Here is a 24070-nt window from a genome sequence, read left to right as displayed (position 1 = left end):
CATAGAATATCATATAAAATATTAAATGGTATTTTATTTTTATTTAAAAATAAAAATAATATACCATTTAATAATAAAAGTAGCTCTTACATTTGTAAGAGCTACTTTTGACTCATCTGTGTAATATTGATTAAACATGTGTATGTATAAGTGCTGTCAATAATGTTATTTAAGAATCGACTTATCTCATTTTATAAGACATTAGCACTTAGGCAATAGCATAGTGTTTTAAGAGTTTTTATAAGAAAAAATCATTACAAGATTTTATCGCCCGGTGACAGTAAAACGCATAGGTCTAAATTAGTGTTGTTAAGCAGCAAAAGTAATTTTATTATTTAAAAATTAAATAACTATTTCTGAAAGTTCATATAATTTCACATTTCTTTGACATTCTAACAATAGAAACTGCGTCATATGCATAAAATAAGCACTACTTTAAAACTAGAGATTTTGCCTTTTCTAAGAACAAGTATCCACAGAGAATCTTCCATTAATTAACAAAAAAATACATAAAGATCAAAAGTCATTTTATTATTTAAAAATATTTAACTTTTTTTTGAGGTTCATATAATATAATCTCATATTTCTTTGAAATCGCCTACACATCAAAATGTGTTGATGCTTAACCAGCTATATCAGCATATTGTGCTTCATGAATATTGAGAAATAATAAGCATATCAACTGCTTTAGAATTATTTTTGTTAGGATATGTAAAAATGTTTATCAATAATAATCGATTTCTTCTTATGTTTAAGTACAATATTTATGTATGCATTTTAGAGGTTATTTTTTTTAATATGTAAAAATAATCTCCATAATATATTGAGTATCATATAAAAGAAAAATAAAAAAATAATGAAAATATCTATAAAAATAATATTTTTAAAAAGTAAAGTGAATTTTGACTTGTATAATATATACATACTTAAATGTACTGACAATAGAACTATTTAGAATTTTTCACTTTTTAATAGGACGTTTCTTAAGCTCTCTGACTTGCACTTTGTCTAAATTTACAAGTATTTGATGAAATATGGAGTGATTTTCTTTTATCTTCCGCTGTAACCAGGCAAGCCTAAGCCCAATGCGTTACAACGGGGCAAATTTATACCTGCTGATTAAGTCGGTCATAATAATACTCACAAGTATTAACTACCCGACTGAAAGTCTGGGAATCTGTGACATATATATATTATTAATTATAAATTGTATTATAATTTATAATCTACAAATGTCACATTTATTTAAAAATAAAAATTTGAGTGCCACTGCCGGGGCTCGAACTCGCAACCCCAGAGTTACTAGTCTGGGACGTAACGGACTGCGTTATTCTGTCCGTTATTCGGAAAGTATAATTGTGAAAGATTGTATAACCTATTTTGTCAAAAGATTAATGATAGACCACTGTTGATAATCAACGAGAAAGTACATAAAGGCCAAAAATCACTTTATTATTCAAAAATTGAATAACTTTTTCAGAATAACATATTATTTTACATATGTATAGGATACTATCAATAAAATATGGTACGATGAAAACAAGCATATACATATGTATGTATGTGTGATTTTCATAAAAAAGTTATACTTAAAGATTTTTAAATTTGATTATTTCCTGTACATATAATGTAGAAATATTTGTCAATAAGAATCAATTTCTTCTTAGGCTAAGGAGAAATATAGAATATTCATGTGTGTAGTTATAGAGATCATTTTAAAATTTATAATATATTATTTTTTGTGTATATAAAAGTAATCTTCATACTATATACAATATAATATCATGTAATAAAAATAAAAAAAGATATTTGATTTTTGAATAGTAAAGTGACTTTTGTCTCACTATAATAGTGAATGTGACAGTAATAACGGCTTACTGCTTCAGATTTATTTTTATTTAAAAGGCGTTTGTCAATAAGCCTCGATTTCTTTTTGAGCTGAAGAGCAATATTCGTGTAGAAGCCTAAGCGATGGAGTCAGGTGTATAGTTTATTTGTGAAAATGAAAATGAGGTCATTTAAAAGATATTTATTTTTGTATTTTTATGTAAATAAATAGACTATCGTGTGATAGATCAATAAAATAAAAAGTTAATATAGGAATTTTTGTATAATTGAAAACATATTTATGTAGAAATGCCGACAATAAAATTCTGGGTTTGTTGCATTTTAGATTCGTTGTATTTCATTTATATGATGAAAAAAAAAAGATTTCGGTTGTTGAAAATATCACAGCACAGTATAACCTCGGTTATCCGGTTCGAACGAAACAATTAATTTAACCAATAAAAATAGTAGTAACCCCGAAATAGTTCTGAGAAGAATGTACAAAGATTGGCATCTAAAATCAATAACAACAATATTTATATACATTTATTATCTAAATCCCCATTTCTTCCGGATAATATAGGTACTTGACAAGAAATAGTAGTTAAAAAATGTATCGAGTCGCTAGTGCTACACTGACCTAGTCAAAGTCACTTTTATTTATAAGTATAAGACATATTTGGTTTTAGAGTAGAACATCACTGCACTCTTGTGACCTAGTGGGGGCTAGCGCTACGCGTAACCATGACGACGAGGCACTACCGCTCAGGACGACCTCCTCGCCGGCGATCGGCGATTTCGGCGATTTCGGCGATCGATAACCGATAAGGTTCGGGTACTGCGAGTGCAGCGCTCGCGGGCGCCCGCTCCGAACTGGTCTCTTCGTGCGGCGCGAACTCCGCCGCTGATCGATCGTACCGAAATAGCCGGCAGCGGGCGAACCGAGCGGAACCCGGAGCCTGACTGGTCGGATAAGCGACTCAAGGTCGATCGCCCGTCAGCTGATCGATCGCTATTCTCGGCGCGAGGCGCGAGGCGCGAAGCGCGAAGCGCTGGCCGTATCGGATTCCAACGCGAATATAATAAAACCCACCAAAATCGATACTCAAAATTAAAAGATGGCGGATGCGTGTGATCACTCGGAAGCGATATTTCAACGGCGCGTACCTTGGGGCGCGACACTAGCAGCGGTCGAGGGGCGCGGGGCGGGCGGCGCCCCCGTGCGCTGCCGAGGCATGCGTGACGTCAGCGGCTGTTCGAGTTTGCCGCGTGGGAAATCGGTTTCCCCATGGGGAAAATTTCTATCTGACGTTTGGGAATCGCTTCTTACAATTTTCATTCTGATTAAATTCCATTTAGAAACTTTTTTTAAAAATCTAAGCAAAAACACGAATACAATCGCCTAATTTAGTAATGGAAGCCGCCTGAGGTAAGGCAACAATATTTGGAAAATATCAAAAGAGGACACTAAAAAAATGTCATCTGCGATTTTTTTATTTAAGGATGCTGCAGGAACTAAAACATTTCACTTCAAAGGATAAAAGGAGGATAATCTATATTAAATAAAGACGTCCGGTCACCTAACTTAAATAGAATCCATTTTTCAAGCAAACTTATAAAATGATGAAGATTTTGGACTTATTGGCCGAGTGGCAAGGACGTCATTTCAACTTTTTCCAGGGACGCAAATGTTGGTTAGTTAGTGGTCGTTTTTTTATCATTTCCATTGCATTATCATTCATAGTATCTATCATATATCATTAAATGACATGCATTTTTCTGGCCAAATTCAACAATATATCAGCAGTGGAATATTAAAACATCATATTTAACGTTTACTGCTTTTGACGTGAATTTTTGTTTTCTGAGAGATAATAATTGTTTTTGCACCCTTATATTAACCAAAATTCGGTTTGGAATCATTTTGACAAACACAAGGATATTATTTTTAAAATATAATATAGTAGTATAAAATGTGTAGGTAGTGTATACTATTCGTACACTTTTATATTTAATTTTTTGATATTGAAAAACAAAAGCGTGGATGCGGTACCCATTCCTAGCAACCATATGATAAAATATGTCTGAATAATTGTTTATTGATTAAAATTAAAATTTTATTTTTAATGGTAACCGTGCTGTTTTTATTAAGCATGCGTCTAAAGGCAAAATTTGGTCATTCAGTGGTTGTTTTTTTAATATTTCGATTACATTCAAATTTGTAGTATTTAATTAAATAACATGCATTTTCTGGACAAATTCAAGGGGGGAAAATGACCTTACTTCCCCCCCCCCTCCTAAATGACGTTCCTGTTTAGAATCCACGTCAAAAGCAGGGATAATTATTTTTGTGCCCTTCTTTTGAACAAAATTCGGTTTGAATATACTTTGACTAACACTCATTTACGAGTAGGGATAGTATTTTTAAAACATAGTTTAATATCCAAGCGCAGACAAACTATTACTACATAAGACGTATCTGTTAAAACCTTACAAACCTAGTTCTTTAATAACGAACCCACATATTTTTTTAAATTATAGACTATCAAGGGCTCAAAGAATCGTCGAGATTGCTTTTGATATTTTAGTGAGTCGCTTCAAAATATTTGAAAAAGCCATTCATATAGATTTGTTGGTTACTGATAAAATTGTTCTTACATCATGTACTTTACATACTTGGATCAGAAAAACTTCAGCCACATGACAAGAAAGTGTGTTGACTATGAACATCTAGATATCGATAAATTATAGAATAATTATAGAGGTAGGAGAATTTAATTGTATTGCCAAGTATTGACAATATAAGTAGCAATCACTCATCAAGATGACCCGAGACATAAGAGAAAGGTATACGACATATTTTATAAATGCAGGTGAAGTCTCGTGGCAATCTAGAATGATAGATTAGTTTCAGAGGACTAAGAATCCTACATTAATTTTAAATAAATAAATAAAATAAGAATATTTTTTTATTATTTACATTGTTTATAGTTGTTCGCTTTTCGTCCAAATCTCTCAACAAACTGTCCATCTTCTTGTGCCATGGTATGTTTGGCGAGTGCAACGTAACACTTCCACTTCCAGAACGTATTGAGTTTTGGATCTTTTTCTTTTTCTTTTGTCACTAAACACTTGTCGCGGCTGCTTAGACAACTCTGCAAGCGACAAGTTACGATAAGTGCTCATTTAAATTGTGGTGGGGATAGCTGCTTGTCGCTTGGTGAATAAATTGCATTTGCCAGATTTACTTATTGCTTAGTACTTGTTTAGACGTGGATACAAATACGAGTGAAAAATAATAATAACAAGCACTAAGCTCGAGTAAATATGGCACTATTCAGTGTTATTTTATGTATTTGAAATTAAATGAATATTGCAACGCAGAAATAAGTTAGCGCTAAAATTAGCGCTATTATTTACATAACTACTTAATCACATAATATTTTTGCAATAGTTTTATGTTGTCTTTGTAGTCTTATCTGCATCGCATTATCTTCAATTTTCCAATTTAAAGATCGGACTTCTTAGCTGGACTAGGTTTGACGTAAAAAGCGGCTGATTTCTCGGTACTCAAAGTAGCTTTACTTGGTGCGAGTTCTACTGAGCTCTCATGTGTTCAAATACAAAAGCAAAGTAGAAGAAAAGTCAAGTTCTGACTTGTAAAATTTAGTGATAAAAATCATGATGAAAACGTATTTCAAAAATTGTTTTTTCTGTGGAAGTGGTTTCGCTACTTCTCCCGAGCCTCGAGGCCAAAAGAAAAAGGTAATATATTAAATTAGTGCCAATAAAAAGTAATCTATCCATTTTTCTCTATTTGAAACATTGGAGAAAGATGCAACCAACGGGCTGCTTCTATATATGGTAACATAAGTTTTAAAAAAATACTTTTATTCAATATATTGATAAATTATAAATCAAAATATAAATTTGAAAATGTTGTTTAATTTGTAATAATTTATAACTCCAAAATTACGATTTCATTAATGTTTTGTTTAACTAAGCCTTTGCTCTTGCAACTCTCTTGATGGACATTGGTTGAACCCCCCACAGTTATAAATAAAAAAGCGCAAAAATAACCAGGTAGAAAGCGAGACTGATACTGCACCTCGGTATTACCAGTAATTATTGCATTTTCGCAATATTTTGACACGAGTTGGGAAAAATATTTTTATGAGCTGCCACACCGAACGTCAATGACAAGCGCGCGCCGTGTTTGACTGAGTCGGCAGGCATGATTTCGACAGCTACCTTTCTCTTTTGCTCTCGCGCGCAGATGTACTTTTGAAATATTTGAAAAAGAATGATTCGACAATGAGAAATTTTGCAAATTTAAAAATGAATACGTATTTAAAACACGAATTAAAATTTATTGCAATTGATGCGATTTTTGCTTCTGTAATTTGATATTTTGCGAAAAACGACATGAATCATCGTCGGGCATGTACGTCGTTGCCGCATCGAATCGCCCGTCTCCCTCTAACTCGTCGATCGCGCGGCAAAATGGCGGCGTTCTCGCTCTTCGCGAATGCGGCAATGTCCAATTGCGACCTTGACATGATTATTAGACTGATTTTCAGATATTTTGTGAAATTGAAAATAAAAATATTTTCTATCTTATTGGATTCCTGTTGGATTTTTAATAATTTAATAGGGGAGTAAATCGAAATTTCCACCATAGCCGAGAACGCAACCGGACGCCGGCGTCGGTAAAGCAGGGAGCTGCTAATATGGCCGCCGCCGATAGATGCCTCTCCGGTGTGGCGATCGGCATTGCGCGGCCGGTCGGCTCGTCGCCGAGTCGAGGACGGGTGCGTAGGGGGTGCCGACGCGCGCCTGCGCCCCTCGAATCTACGAAGGGCGGCAATCCCGTCTTTTCGTCAGCGTTCGCCATTTTCATCGGTCGCCGTTGAAATCGCTGCCGGTCGCGGAGGCGCGGCGATTTCGCGGACGAGCGGCGCGGGCGCCGACGGCTGTGCGAATTTTAGGCCTAAATTCGCGACGTGCCGCCGGCCGACGGGATTCGCACGCTACGACCTCCGACCTCCGGCTCTTCCCCGGTGAGTGCCCATTTTCCCGTTTCGAAAATCCCGCCGTTAAAAAACGGCGTTTTTCCTCTGAAAAACCACCTAATTTAACGTACTATCGCGTTGCTAGGCCGATTTTTTTAAATAAACAATCAAAACTTTTTACCACTGAATACGCGCAAAATGGCCGGCATTTTGTCCTTAATATTTTACACTAGTTGCGTTTTGGTCTAAGCCTCGCTAAATTTCAGCAGATCACCCCAACGAATAATAATCTATTTCCAACTTATTTAGTTTTCAATAAATATAAATTTTTCTACTACGTTTACGTTTAGAATATATTTACGTTTAGGACTGTGAAGTCATTTAAAAATATACCGATTAAATATACTTTTGTGATGTATGATGCTTAGTATTGCATTAGTCAAATGATTCTGAAAATTCTTGTCATCAGAGAAAAAAAAGATAAATTGAGTTTTAACTTATTTTCTTTAAAGAAACAAATACAAAATTTGAACAAAAACGAACACTTCCAGACCCTTAAATTACATATTATATTATAAACAAGAAATCTAACAAAGAAAACATTTTCACTTGCTATGTATTCAGATCAATTAAAGGCTGCTAAAACGATTCCTATATATGTAAATGTATAGTAGATATAAAGAGGACTTCAAAGAGAGTGCTCAAAATTTTCAATTTCGGTTCTTCCTACTATTATACAATATATCGAACATACATATATAGACTATGGATTTCTAAGATTATCATTTTTCTTAAATGAAATAATTATTGCGAGAATGTTTTATTTTTTTAATAAAATATAATTATTTCTTGGTGTAGAAAAAAAAGTAAATACGGTAGACTATAAGACTTTTCACTTTTTGCTCATTATTAATTTCTCATTACTTCGTAATCTATGTAGAAGTAAATAATGTAAAACCGCCAATTAATTAGGGCGTCCTGCAAATATTTATTCTTGTACCGCTGTTACTTATAATATGCGTATGTATTTGAAATTTTTCAAGTAAATTTTATTTATACATATGCTCAATTTTTAATTCAGAAAAAATTTAGTATTTTTTTGCCCTGAAATATTTCCATTAATTACTTTCTAGTCCATTTTGCGAGTTTTTTTATTGTGATGGGGACTATAGGAAGAAGAGTTCAGTTTGTCCGCCCTTAAATCTCGATCGCCCTCGTGCAATAGGCACGTTGCACATATGGGCGGGGCTGCGGAGTCGGTACAAAAAAATGTCGACTCCGATTTCACCCTTTTAGACTCCCCTATTTTAGGAGAATCGAACCTCATCCTAGAAAAATAAAATACAAACCAAAATATAAAAATTATAAAAAATATATATATTTTTCCCTCTAGCTGTGTAATTTAAATTATATTCATAAGCTTTTAAGAAAAATTCTAGCTGGGCTGTGACATTTTTTTTTAATAAAATGGAAAATTTAAATAAAGTTCAGAAAAAATTTTTGCTACGCGACTAAAAAAATCAAAATAATATTTTTAAATAACACACTGTTCTAATAAAAAAATACCAAGGTAGGATTTAAAAATAAAATTAACCATCTTGAAATCCCAGTATTTTAAATAGATAATATTTGTGAATGCATCTCACAAGTATTATAAATATAACAAGCACTTATGAAATCAAGTTGATATTACATATAGAATTGTTAAATTAACATTATTTAATATAATTTGAATCAAATTTTTAATTTTAAAAACATATCTTGCAAATATTGCATATCAGATTTAAATTTGATTAACTTAATTTAACATACAAAATTTAAATATTCTCTATGAGCTGATTTTAACTCTTTATTAGAGACTTTTATATTATATATTCACGACCTAGGAAAACCTAACTATCGATCGGAATTATAATTATATAACAATCACTAATTTCGATCTTCAAGACTTGATAGAAATTTAAAAACAAAGGTTATTTCTCATCGACTTACACTAATGTGCTGATGCTTTTTAAAGCAAAAAAGCCGTCTATAATTGTAATGTACATACATATGTATATGAAGCCAATGCTGTAGAATTTACATGTAAATGATTCAAATTTTTTTATATCAAAAATAGATCTGTCACCAAAGACTATGATTTGTCAGTATTTCCAGTACTGTTTCGAGACATTGACAATAGCTTGGTACGTCCAAGAAGCGTCCCAAGGTACTGGTATATTTTTTTCAAGTTTTATATGCTTCTAACTTACAAATCCAAAACTAAATATTCAAAATTATATTTACAATTGAATAATAATAGACTAAAATGTATGAAAAACGACACCCAAAATTAATTTTTATTTGCTATGTATTTTAATTAATTCTAAAACCCACTAAGATCACTAATATATATTTATTCACTGTAAGTCTCCCATTGTAATATGACAGGCGTTATCCCAATGCGTTACAATGAGGTTAACACAATCAACAACTGTTAAATAAAATAAATAGTAAGACAACAGGTTAAAATCAATGATTATATATTTTGGTATTCACTATCAATTGCAATAGTGCATAGGCACGACACGTTCGATTCTATTTTTTTATTATTATAATACTATTCGTACGTGAGATTAGGTAAATCTAGCAAAACCTTGTCTGTAATGATCTATAATAAGAATTATAAGTGTATAATAATCAATAATTACGACTTCCTAGATACGAATAATTGTAATTAAATTACACTAAGCTTAATATGAGATTCAAACCCAAGTCTTTCATTTATTAATACTTAATTACATTAGTAAAAAAGAATGTATCTGCTGACAAATATTCAAAATTAATTTTTTTTTAGATCTAAGTTTAATAAATTTTCAATTAAATAACCTTTTTTCTTTAAAAAAAAAGTATCCCTAATTTTTTCGGCCACGTTTAAAAAACTTATGGTAGATTAATACAATTTTGGACATCTTTATCAATGCTTTATTTATTTTTAAATATAATGATTTGTAAATTGTAAAATATTCATAAGTGGCAAATAAATAATTTAATACGAATATATGTAATACTAAAAAACAGAAAAAAATATTTTAAATTCATAATATAATAAGCTGTTTTTAGTTAATATTATAAATTATTATAATTTTATTGTAATTACAAGTGAAGAATCTTATGACTACATTTGAAGAAAAAAAATACTAAAAAAATTAATTCGGTAATTGATAAAGTATATTAGTCCAAATATATTAGACCAAAATTAAAAGACAATAAAAGAAAAATTTTTGAAGTAGAATTTGTAAGAAATAATATAAAATTTTGTCATTTTAAAAAATTTTGCCGACCACTTATAAATTAATATTTAAAAGTGGTCGGCAATAAATTGACTTCACATAAAAAAAACTCAAAACGCAACCTATTACAATTTCATTTTTTTTTAATTTTTTAAACAAATCTCCCGGCTCTATTTAGAAACTATGTCTAAAAAAAAAATTCGTGACTTCTTATTAATTAAAAATAACAGTTTATTTTTAAAACACCAGCAGTTTCTAAAAAAATGTGCAAAAATTTCGTGCTTAGCAGTTTATTGAGTGGTAATACATTTACTCAAAAATATTTTAGGTATCACATGATTATTATAAAATACAATAACAATCATTGTTTAAAATTATAGTTACGTAAAATATATTACACTTTTTGTCTCATTCATACCAATAAAAGCTTGGTAACGTTTTATTGCCCAGGCAAGCAATAAAACGGACGCGACGCGCTTCATTATTATTATATTAAATTAACGGCCGACGCCAAATGGCAAATTATTAAAATACGGTCGGTTTGTTAATTTGATACAAATCGGCGTTACGCAACAGGCGAGACGAAGTGGACAAAACGATCCATATTTTTAGCGATATTTTGATCTTGTTCACTTATTAATTACTTATGAAATAGGCGTAAAAAATATATTCATAACTCAATTTAAATTTGTTTTTATTTACAATTTTTATTGTATTAATTTACAATTTTTGTTGTATTTATTTACAACTTTTATTGCTTTTATTCATATTTCTTATTGACTATTTTATCAAGGAAATACCAATTATTATTAAAAATCCATTAGAATCTATTGGATCATAATAATCTAGTCATCGTTATAAAGTTATTTAATATAATTAAAAAGATTTTATGAAAAGCTAATTAAAATAATATGATCATTGAATATAAATGTATTAAAATTTAAAGATAATCTTAATTAACTGAATTAATAAATCGCAAAAATGTTTTGAAATGCTTTAATTTGTTTTGATACTAGACACAATTTTATTCTTCTAAATTACGCAATAAATTAAATAATATGAACCACTTAATTTTTTTATTAATTTATTATTTCTTATTAGCTAATTTTATTATATAACAAAAAAAATTGTCGTAATGTGTTTTATGTATTTTATTCTATTTACACGTTTAATTAATATTATATTCTTAAAAGCTCAAAAAAAAAATATGTCACTATATCATTTAACACTGGTTACATATTATTCTCTAAATTAACAATTTTTAATATTTCTTGAAAGTCTTACTATTTTATTCTTCGAGTCATTATTTAATTGACCTATTTTATAATTTTTGCAACACTATTTTATCTGATTTATGATTAACGATATATACTTAACATTATCATATATTACTGTAACTAATTTTGTTTGTAGGTACATTTCACTTTATTTCATAGAAAATATGTTTTGTACTACTATGATTAATTATGATTACCTGATCCTACATTTAAAAGGCTTAATAATTATTGCTTTGTCGTAGAAGTTAAAAAATGTCTTCATTTAAAATATTAGTTTCAAGGACAAATTCAAATAAAAAAGGTAAAACTTGTAAAAGTTCAATTCATGGTGTTTTTTTATATCACAAAAATATAACAAAAAAAAAATCTAAAATAATATATTTTACAAAACCAATATTTTATGAGTAAAAAATATGTTTAAGGCCACAATGCTGTGCACAAATGAAATTAGTAGTTGGTCGATGATTAACGTCTGAAAAAAAGATCTGGGTTCACATCCCATACGAACGTATTTTTCAATTTCAATCGTGTAAGAGATCGGATTCAATGCTTGTTATATAATTTTAATTCAGATCGCTTATAGATTTTCGTGAAAAAATCAATATCGTGATGACTAATTAAAATTGAGCTAGGTCTTACATATAAATGATAAAAAATCTATTCATGATTAGCTAAATTAAGCTCATAAACTAAAAACATTGGCATATTCTCTATTAAGTATTTTTTCTTTCAACATAAAAGAGTACAGCTTATGTTGAGTGAGGTTATATTTGATTATATATTAAAAATCGCCTTATACAAAACATAAGCATTCTTATAATAAGTATCTCACGAACGAATTTATAGTGCATGTAAATAATCTTATATATAATTGTTTACTAATAATGAGCACAGTTTAGCTCAATTTAACATGTAAAAATCATATCTGACATATAGCATTTTTTTAGTATCGACATAACCTTTCCCAACGCTATAAAAAGTGTGACTATAGAAATACAAGCGTATCTGACTAATATAAATAATAAGAAATAAAAATATTTATTATTCGAAGTTAAATAAACAATCAATTTATTCATTAAAAAAATTAAGATAATAAAAACATACGACATGTATTTATAGCAAATTAAGATTTGGATATATTTTGTTATATTTGCTAGTTTTTTTTTTATTATATTAAAGCTTAAAAACTTCTGGTTTCATTTATATCAAAAGTTAAATTTATATAAATAATAAGAAATAAAAAATATTTTTGCAATTAGTAATTCAAATTATTGTGTAGCTGTGCACTACAAAGTAGAGTGTAAATGTAACGAAATGCAGTGTTTAGATTAGGTCAGCTGATATTTATTGGTTCAGAAAATCCCAACACTATTTTTTTAATTTTTAACACTAACGACCATTCCCTCATTTATGCGTATTTTTTACCATTAATCAATATGGTTGCATCTGTTAATACACTGCCTAGCATTTTGGACATATAACTTTTTAAACGTGCAACTCAAATATACAGCTTACCTAAAATAAAAATAACAACTGATTAACATAAATAACTATATTTAATATTTTTCTCAATTATAAAAAATATATCAATTTTTTATGATTTTATTTGTTTCACTCTTATTATATTTCTTATTATATTTCCTAAACAATACAATAACTTACTAAATCTTAAGATGATTGTTTTATTTATATTTATATTATATTTTAAACGGCACTTTTATATTGTTTTGATAATAGTTTTTTTACAGCTATATATTAAATTAAAACACATTTATAAAACCTATCATTGATACACTATTTTTGAACTCTCAGATAAAAAAATCTCTGAATGTTTTAGTATTACATATTTTTGGTATATTATTTTAGAACTGCTCAGTTTGGCACAAATTGTATTATTCATTATTCAGACATAGTGCTTTGCGAGTCTCGTTGTTCCCATATACTTACATTTTTTTTATTTTTACACTCGTTATGCACTTTCGCTTTGCCAAAAACTGAAAAAATAAAAAAAAAAAACTGAAAACTACCAACGTATTCCACAATTGAAATCCTCGGTTCAAGATGTCGGTTGGGACCTCTTGCAAAGCGGTCGTCGTCTGCTCTGCAGTTTTTTATTTTTTCTCTCCACCTCTCTCGCTCTCACTCTATCTCTCTTCTTTTCCATTTTCTTTTTATTTGTTCTCTTTCTCCTTTTTGTACACCTCCAGCGGTCCTCTTTTTTTCACCATTCGCTTAAACCAGTTATTGCACCACGAGGATGCACGTGGTGTTCACTTTAATGCATGTTTTCTCTTATTTTTTCTGCACGGCCGAGCCGGTTCTGCACTTTTTTTCTTCTCGACTCGCACACATACACATACGCATTTCTTCCACACACGCCTGGTAAAAGGATCGAATCCCTTGAAAGGAGAATGTGGAGAAATTACAGGAATGCAGATAAATTCAATCGACCCATGTGTGTGTACACAATGCGTCGTTGTGTAGTAGAAAAAATATATATGTATGTTTTCCCACGCCCCGACACGCACTGCAATTAAATTTGCAAAAAAAAAATGCGTGCATTTCATGCGTGCTAAATTAATCATGACGACTGTGCTGTAATATATGGTCACTGAAAAGTGGTAGAAATTGTTCTATTCTAAAATATAATTAACTTCATTAAACATGTAATTTAAGTGAACGGAATTATTAGGAAATTTATAACAATCATTAAAAGACAAGTATCTTAGACTTATCAGAAACTAAATTCTTACTGAACTTATTTGTCGCGGAACCTATTTCTTAATTAAAAAAAATAAAAATTCGTTTCTATATTTATACATAAAAATATTAAAAATCCTATAAATAAGTAGAAATTCTACTGGCTTTTCTTTAACTTTGAAGGCGTTTCGTACTCGATTATATTCTTCGGTCAAATATGCTAATTATTGCATTTAAAAAAAATATATCGTAAAACATTTTATTTCTGTCCTGTGATTAGTCGGTACCCTTGAGGGGCAGTAACGTAATATGTAAGTACACAGGACGGTATTAGTTTTTTTATTTGTTATAAACATTGCTTTGATCTGTGTGTATTTTTTTTATTTTATTCATTTCTAAAATGTATATTGTTCCATTTATTTAAAAAATGATTAATTTATTTTTATTTAGACCCGTTCTCTCCGATCACGTGAATTCTGCGAGTATATTTTTTTGCACATTGCCTTTTGAGTCAAAATAATTATACTATTTTTGTTCATCAGAAATATTCTTAAATTAAAAAATCCTTACCATATCATACATAGAGCAATTTTTTTAATTTTAACAATTTATAAAATTTGTTTTATTTGTTCTAATTAAGCTTTGCTTGTGATTGATTTTATACAGACTCTTGATCTTTTCTCACGTGTTTAATTCTAATAAAATATTTTTCTAATAAAACAATCTAGTATAAATTTTACATACTGTGCATGTGTATTACCAGTGAAGTTATATTTTTACTGGCGCTTAAGTGAAATCATATCTTCATACATTTTCAGCTGTAGATATAATTATATTTCTACTACTGAAAATATAATTAAGCCGGTGGGCGCTAGTGAAAGTATATGCTGCTCTAAAATGTCTAAGAATCCTAATTGAACGTTCTTTCTACGCTGCACAAACCCAAACCTAATTTTAAAAAATAACCAAACCCAATTCACATAATCTAATGAAAGTTCTAAAATAATTTTTTACTTAATAGTTCTTAAACTTTCATTAGGTTAGGTTAGTTCTATATTTCTACTAGCAAAAATATAGTTTAACTGATAGACGCTAGTGAAATTATATGCTGCTCAAAAATGTCTATTATAAAACTTAATTTAAAAGTTGCGAAACAGTCTTTTGTTAGTCTAGTTTTAAAAAAAACAAAGTTCTACAAAAAAAACAGTTTTGACCTAACATTAGTTCTGGAACTTTCATTAGGTTATGTTAGTTATATATTTCTACTAGCGAGAATATAATTTAACTAATTGGCGCTATTGAACTTATATACTGCTCTAAAATGTTTATTAAACTCAATTTGACAGATGGGAAACGCCCATTTTCTGTTCAAACCCAAACCTAACATTACCTAAAATTAAAAACAAATTAGATTTTGTATTAATAAATATAGAGAGGCATCCAATGGGATGCTTTCTTTACATGCCAATATCAACAAAAATTCATATATAAAAAATAAATACTTAAAATTTTTTTTAAAAAACTTACCATAGTTGTTGAACTTTCATTTGGTTAATTCGTTTACGTTTGGCTTAAGCTATTTTAAATATTGTAGTATTTTGTCGAACGATGTGACGTCACAATTCCGTAAATCTCTGATCATGTGGAAATACTTGTACCATATCAGTTTGTTAACAAATAGTTTTACTGAAATTATAAAACAATGTTATCAAACTTAACTAGTTGAGTTGGTGAAATTATGTTTGTAGATTTCTAACGCTTAATTCTGAACAAAAATACTTTTAGCTCTTTACCGGGCGATGACTCAAATATGCGTCATTGTAGAACTATTGTTAAGAGCTGCTAATTCGCAATTTAATATCGGTAAAGACAGTAAAAATAATTTTACATACTAGTATACAATATTTTAATGCGATTGATATTTTTGTATTATTAGTCTCAAACAATCATAATCTTGTGAAAAGTCTTTTTTTAACATTTTTTTCTGGTCGTTAAAAAATTAATATGCCTAAAATATGTTCATATTTTCAGTGTACATATAATTGATATCGATTATAATTTAATCGATATCAATTATACTGCCATTATTATATAATAGCGATAATTATGTTTTTTTTAATAAACGATAATTTTTTTATATAATTTTAATATTATTATAAAACATTTTTGACCCCTTCACTTTTTTCTTTCGGTTTAAAGCAGGGCTGTGGAGTCGGAGTCGGAGTCGGAGTCGGAGTCGTGGAGTCGTGGTGTTTTGGCCGGAGTTGGAGTCGGAGTCGGAGTCGTGAAAAATGAGCGACTCCGACCATTTTTTCTATAAAATGCATTTTTTTAAATTATGAAATTTTAATTGCGGAATAATGAATGTGTATAGCGTATGAATATTAAACGTGTAGAAAAACACCAAAAATACCTGATAAAATTAAACTTTTTTGTCGGAGTCGGAGTCGGAGTCGGAGTGGAGTCGTGTTGTTGGTAAATATCGGAATCGGAGTCGGAGTCGGAGTCGTGTTTTTTTCTAACGACTCCACAGCCCTGGTTTAAAGTATGAATTTTCTGTATTCTCTAACATAACTGGATTAAAACCCCCTGCTTTTTAAGCTGGCCGACACAATACATATTGACATTTGTTATCATCAGAATTTTTTTGTCACCATTTTCATCATTTATTGTATATTCGCTGTCCGGAATTTTCGGGTCCGCAGTTTTCGTGTTCGCATTTATCAAGTCATTTAATTGCAGGTCTTATTTATATATTTATAAATCAGTAACTTATTTAAAGCTAATTATTTGTACTAGTTTATTTATATGAGACTCGCGAAAGTCTAAAGTAATACCTAGGTATTTCGTCAATCTAGAAAATTGTTATATATTTTAATTTTGGCTAATTTGTCGAGAAAACAATGTAATGATTGTGTTGGGATTTGCAGTGACTAGCCACTTGTCGAATTATTTTTATTCTGTTTTGAACTCTACCGTTTGATATGAATTTATATAGAAATAAAAAATGGAAATTCCTCGTAAGTAGCAAGGGTACTAAAATTTTACATTGATGAACGCTAGCAGAAATCTAGGATTTGACAAATAATTTTAAAATTGATTTGAAATATTATATGTACAGTTTATTATTTACCGTATTTTTATTTACACATGTACCAAATTAATTTAGTATTTCATTTAGATATAACTTTAAACTAGAAGTACTCTATAATGTTATTTATTATATGCTTGCAATAAATCATTTTTTAAGCCGAAGAGTACTTATCGAATTCGCCACAATAAAAGAATCGAGGTTGTTGACACTTTATCGTAATCTCCGCATGAATAAATTGTCAATATGTATGGTACAATCAGCTATGATGATAATTTTTATCTCGCGTCCGCTAAAAGTGATATTAGATCTAAAAAAGATTGGCCATCGCTCTCCCCGTCAAGACGTCTGGCGAGCAAAGGCGTGAAGCGACCTACATACGTCTCGCCAAATTGGTCGAATTTACACTCGGCCGTTTGCTCGTAGCTTATCCGGCGAAAATCCAGTGGATTTTTGGACAAGAGAGAGAAAAATATCGATCAATTAAATGTATGTATGTATACGTATAACGCTAAAACGTGTGTATGTAAAAAAAATAGCCAGACAACTGTGTAAACTTTTGCGAGTATGTCGCACGTGTTTGTGTGTGTACTCGAAAAAATGCATTTCGCAATTTGCGTTTGTGTTCCTGATTCTGTGTGTTGCGAACCGAAACGCTTTCACCGATGTGGAGAGGCCAGCGCCCCTCAATCGGTGGGAGACGACCTCTGAATTTGAGCAATTTAAATTCAGAAGTCATGGATTCAATTTCAATATTTTTCTCCACATATCCTATCAATAAAATATACGTAGAAGACAGCGAAAAACCTGTTTATTATTACAACAATGTAAACACAATCAACAACCACTTAATAAGTAGTGAGACGCCTGACTGAAATCAAAGTCTGTAAATCATTTTAGAAAATAGATAAATCGATTTTATTTTAATTATTAATCATGATCTTTATTCGTAAGACTAAAAAAATATTTTAAAAATATAATCTGATGATCAAATCAAATATCTAATTTATATCCTATGTTTTTTTTTAGTTCAAATACCTACCAGTTCATATATTACTTTGTATTTGTAGCTGATACATTATAATAAAAAATAATACAAAGTCGTGCTTGTGCGGTTAAAATCGGCTGAAGGGTTTTAAAAGCTTCGGGCTGTAATATAAAAACGTACCATTAATTATTTTTTATGCTGCCCCCCATAAAACGCAACGCCATGGGCGGTTGTTAAATATGTTGTCCTGTGAAAGTCTCCGCAATTAAACTCCGAATGGGAGCACTTTTTAGATGTATGATTTAATTTTTTTATTATTTATTGTTGCAATAACATAAAATTAACGTTTCCTTAAAAATATGATTCATTTTAAATGCTATTTCATAATATATGTGTTTTTAAGGTTTTCACTGCACATCTTGACTTTTATTAATATATGTATTTTTATGCATATGTATATTTGTATTTTTTACAAGAGTTTTCAGTCAATTATTTACTATTGTAAAGGATTTCTCTTTTGAACAATTCCTGATACTAAAATATTTGATTGGTTTTGGCGAGAGTTAAAATCTGCAAAATTGCCATCATTAAGAAAATTCTACAGAGCTTTAAACTAATGATTAAAACATCAACTTTCAATTTAATGAATGGTGACAGTTCTTAGTGGAATCGATATAAATATCGAATAATAAACGATACAATATTCGTTACCGAGCGTTCCCACTGCGACGGCTTCGACACGATTTTATTGTTTTTGACGTGAATTTTTGACTTCTGAGTTGCATTAGATTTTCGCTAATAGAAATATATATCTACTAGTGAAAATGTATTTGGACTTCACCAAAAAGCACATATTTACTTTATATACTATTTTCAGGTATAAAAAAGTTAAATACCAGCACAGATATATTTTTATTAGCACATGCCAGATAAATTATATTTTCACTGGTAAAAATATATTGTATCTACCGTTGAAAATGTATTCCGATATGATTTCACTGAAGTGATATATTTAAAAAAATATTTTCGCAACACATTCGAGATGTTTTTTATATTTTCTTTGAGGGATAACCCGAGAATTTCTGGTTTAGAATCAAGGATGTAATTTCAGTTTTTTTCATGGGGGGAGGGGAAGGGGCAAAAGTTGGCTAGTAAAATTCATAGAATTTCATTACTTGCCATACATTTATCTGTCAAAATTTAAGTGGAGAAAAATGTCCCACTCTTCCCTTTCAAATGACGTTCTCACTGAATTATGAAATAGTCTTGTTATTGCCTTACAGTAATAAATTTATTTTTGTTAATTAATCAGTAAAGAATCATAGCTCCATCCAGCACTGAATTACTGAACCGTGTCTAAACGAAGTATGCTCGAGTGTATTTACAAGAATCAGAAATTTAAAAAATAACAAAAAAAATTATGTATGAGTTGAGCCACGATAAGTCTTGAAGAGCCGCATGCGGCTCGCGAGCCACAGTTTAGCCTCCTTTGCTATTATAGTATTGTGCATGTTTTTATTTTTGAACCGGTATAATATGTACGAGTATATTCCAAGAATGATATTATTTTATATAATGGACTATTTTATAATATTTTTATTAAATAAAATGGTAATTTATGAATAAAATACGATATATTATTTAAATAAATAATATAGTTTATAGGAAAAACATTTCACTGCATTATATTTTTGGAAAAGAGTAGTCATGACTACAAAACTTCAATATATCAATTTTCACGTTGCATATATGATTACTACTATCAAAATAATGAGGGTTGAAAGTTTTCAATTACGGAACCGAAGAGTGGAGGCGGAGGGTAAAAATGCTTTGTTTGTTTCATTTATGAACACTACAACTGCATGTTTAGGCTGCCATTGCTGCTGTTACTACCCTATATATATATACATATTATATATTATTTCAGACGCCCTTAGTACTAAACATATTTATAAATATTTGGCTGATATACATTCGCTGTTCTCCCTAAAATTTCCAAATAATATTCACATTTTTTTCATACGGTTCCTGTCTCCCCAGCTTCCGCCAGCGTCCGTTAATCGCATGCACCTACCTCTAAAATCGGGCCGGAACTCGAATTCCAATTTAATCACCGTGTGTCGAACCGTCGCGTCTGGCATACGACTGGCGAGAAAGAGAAGAGAGGTCGTGGCCCTCTGCCTCGGTGATGGCTTTCTTTTGTTTGTTTAATGATTTCCATACATCTTATACCTACGGCCCTCTCCCTTCCGATCCCTGCGCAATATATCGACGTTCTCGCTCCTCTGCGCCTCTTTGTTCTCCGTCTCCTCTCGAGAGAGCCTCGGGATCGATCCATAAAAAATGCGTCCGTTTCGCATATGCTGCTATCGATATACCTGAGTTATAGGAGGATGCGTCTCTGGGTGCGTGAGGATGCTGCTGCGTATGTGTGCTTTGGACCATATTTGTATTGTAATATATAACTATATACAATGTAATTAATTATAACCATTTGTTCGCCAGTAGTCATTCACCTCAATATAGATCTACCAATTTTATATATTTTATTTATTATATTATATTATGTATATAAATGCATACAGTGTAATTAATTATAAAAATCAGTAGCTCGCCAATGGTCATTCACCTCAATATAGGTCTACCAACTTTTATTTTTTTTAAAACTGAATTTATATTAATATGTATATAAATGCATACAGTGTAATTAATTATAACAATCAGTTGCTCGATAGTCATTCATTTCAATATGGGTCTACCAACTTTATCTAAATCTTAAACAATCCACATATAATTGTAATGTATTCGATTCAACACTTGTTAAATTTATTATAATATAATAAAATGATTGAATGCAATTGAACCATGTTCCCTTTGCCGTATTTTTATATTTTATACAATAATTTTTTCTCTTAGGATTAATTCAGGAACGTCATTTCAGCATTTTCTAAGGGAGGAGGCAAAAGTCGGTGATCGTTTTTTCTGTCCGCAAAATTTGTGTCCGAAATATCCGAGTACCGTAGTATTATAAATATGTACAGTTTTCCGTTGATGTTGGTATTTCAAGAATAAGGTTTCATATATTTCATTAAAATAATTTACACTGCTTCTATGTACTCTCCGTTTATGTTTCGTTGGGATATAATTTACTTGTATATTATATAGTGAATTGAATAATACTTTCTTGAATCTTTGTTATACATTGTTGCGGAACAAAACCTTTCAGTAATTGAGTTGTGGGGTGGTTTTTATGTCGTGCCGACTTTCCTCTCCTTTGTCGAGGTTCCTGATCTCTTTGAGGTCATCAAGTATTATTTTTATGGGCGCGAATTTTCACGACCGTGTGCGTAGGTACTTTTAAAACAGATTTGCACACACGCTCTCCTCTCCCGATCGGAGGTCACCTTATCCGTATCTGAATGACTTTCACTGTTTAATATTCGCCTCGGTCAGCGGACGCTCCTGGCAGGCATCGCCAACTGAAAATCATTGCACATTCGATCTGTCACTAAATATAGGCAGTTTGTTTTGCAATTATGTTGCAGAGCGAATGCGTTTAAACACTGAAAAGGTGGAAGCAGACTCTTTAAAAATGTTGTTTATATTATATAAAAAAAAAACAATTAATTTATCAAATGGTGAATAAATGCTTTATTCATATTATTAAAAACAATCAAATTTAAGCACCTTTTGTATATAATGCCAATGACTTGAAAGTGTTCAAAAGCGTCCGCAGAATTTCTGACTCGTTGTCATTGCAGATCGATCTATATTCCTTGTTGAGATGGGCCGCTGATAGCATCAGAAAGTGCCATGTCGTGTCGTTTTACAGAGCTGTATTGCTAGTAGAGTGATTTTGGTTAGAGAGGCTTCCACTGAAGCATCGGAACCACGTTCAATAGGTATTGGAAATCTTTATTATGACACTTTAGCCTTTAACAATCTTGAATCGATTGAGGAAATCAAGAAAATATTTCTAAGATACCTTTAGATATAAAGTAGTTTAGTTATTATCCTCTTCTCTATCTCAGTTGAGAACGAATGTGGAGATTTTTGTCCGATTTTTAATTATATGAATATTCGAATAATTGTTGTTTTTTGTTAGGAAAATTTCGGAGGGAGTAAAACTCGTGGAAAGCCCCCATACATTTTTACAATCTGCAGACTCCCACGCGGAGCGGTTTCTTCTTATCTGATTATTAATGCACATTGGTGCCTTGACTTACTAGTTTAATTTTTCTTCTGATATTAGAGTATTGGTTAAAGTGTATTCAAATCGAATTTTGGTTAAAGGGTTATCCGCAATGGGAACGCCCAGTTATCTAGCGTTCCCACTGCGACGGCGCCAATACGATTTTATTGCTTTTGACATGGATTTTTGACTTCTGAGAAGGGATAATTGTTTTTTGCGCCCCCTACTTCATTCGATTCACATTCACTTATTGTAAGTCGTAAAATAAAAAGTCTTAATATAAACATTAGATTACCGAGCGTTTTCACTGCGACGGCACGATTTTATTGCTTTTGATGTGGATTTTAAACAGGGAATTTGCGTGCATGTTATTTAATAAAATACTATGAATCTTAATGTAATCGAAATATTAAAAAAAAAACAACCAATGACTCGCTAACTTTTGCCCTCCTCTGAAAAAAGCTAAAATGACGTCCCTTAATCACAGCCATTGTAACGAGTGTTTAAAGTCCTAATTTATACTAAATTTGTAAAATGGTAAAAGTGGGTAGAAATGATAAAGTACACCTGAATTTCAATTCGAGAAATACGCTCTGAATGGCTTGCCGCTAACGTTGCCCCCAGGCGCATGTTAAATAAAAACAACACGGTAACTATAAAAAATATAATTTAAATTTAAATTATTAAACAATTATTCAGACATATTTTAACATATGGTTGCTAGGAATGGAGTACCAAAGTAACGGTATTATTTTTAAATATAAATTTATTTAAAATAAAACTACGAACAATATACACTACTTACACGTTTATACTAATTTAAAAAAAATTCTACTCACTCAAGTTTTAGACGATTGGATAATATAGATAAATTATATTAATATTGATTAACCCATTTAAATAATGGCTTTCGGATCATTTAAATGTATAACCGTATTATACTTTTATCTTAGCAAGCATTGAACGAAAAGGTTTACGATCGCCGTCGTTCGCGTTATCACCAACCGGTAATAAACCACATAACGTTGCTTAGTCTGGACGCTAAAGGAAATTACTGTCTACCGAGATACAACGATCAATTATGCGAGCGATTTGAGCGTAGTACAAAATCATATTGCGATACCCGAAGACTATAAATTAACATCCGAGACACTCGAACACACAACGACGTTTTGCTTCGAGTCTGTCAAAAGTACACAAAGTCATGAAAATGATAAGGAAAAGGTAATGCGATAAAGCGTATTGAATTTCGTCTGGTTATGTGTTATTATTATTATTACTATTATGTTCTCGGCGTTCACATGTGCAGCGGTTGGTCGTAGCTGTGCACCATTCCCGCGTTGCCTGCTCTATCCTAGGGATCCACGGGGGGTCATCGCCTGCACCAATCATCGCATAGGGCAATCACAATAGTAAAAACTAGTTTTCTAAAGTAGAAAAGGCGTCAGCGACCCCTCTATCAAATGAAGGGGTGTGAACTGCGAATCAACCCCTCGTAGCTCATAGACCATTCGCTAGGAACCCCAATAGTTTATAACACAATGCCACAAGGGAGGCATATAGGACACAATGCGTGTGCCGTGCGACTGACACGTGAAGAAAAAAGTGCATGGGAAAGTGCTTTTATGCACTTTGATTGGTTGTTAAACTGCTGAGATGAAAGAAACTGAATAACCAGTTTTTGTCTAAACTAGATGGTCAGACGGTGTTT

General features: G+C 31.0%; 2 protein-coding genes across 14 annotated transcripts in view; one reads left to right on the top strand and one right to left on the bottom strand.

Annotated features, from left to right (window-relative positions):
- Usp2 (Ubiquitin specific protease 2) overlaps positions 1-3085 on the bottom strand; it is a 35447-nt gene extending 32362 nt beyond the window's left edge. For 3 of the 10 annotated variants that reach the window (XM_088197461.1, XM_088197464.1, XM_088197468.1), the window contains exon 1: positions 2995-3085. The gene's annotated coding sequence lies outside the window, so the exon portion shown is untranslated. Of the gene's footprint in view, positions 1-2467; positions 2793-2920 lie in introns of those variants that run through there. The other 7 variants (XM_088197459.1, XM_088197463.1, XM_088197466.1 and 4 more) reach the window with 5 other exon arrangements.
- A 3514-nt stretch (positions 3086-6599) lies between these two features.
- LOC148229129 (uncharacterized) overlaps positions 6600-24070 on the top strand; it is a 91753-nt gene continuing 74282 nt past the window's right edge. For all 4 annotated transcript variants that reach the window (XR_015811375.1, XR_015811377.1, XR_015811376.1 and 1 more), the window contains exon 1: positions 6600-6887. The gene's annotated coding sequence lies outside the window, so the exon portion shown is untranslated. The remainder of the gene's footprint in view (positions 6888-24070) is intronic.

The sequence above is a fragment of the Plectrocnemia conspersa genome, unplaced genomic scaffold (genome assembly GCF_051122295.1).
Source record: "Plectrocnemia conspersa isolate PC_06_02 unplaced genomic scaffold, ASM5112229v1 ptg000011l, whole genome shotgun sequence".
In the NCBI taxonomy this organism is placed as follows: Eukaryota; Metazoa; Arthropoda; class Insecta; order Trichoptera; family Polycentropodidae; genus Plectrocnemia; species Plectrocnemia conspersa.
This window is presented reverse-complemented; position numbering and strand designations above follow the sequence as displayed.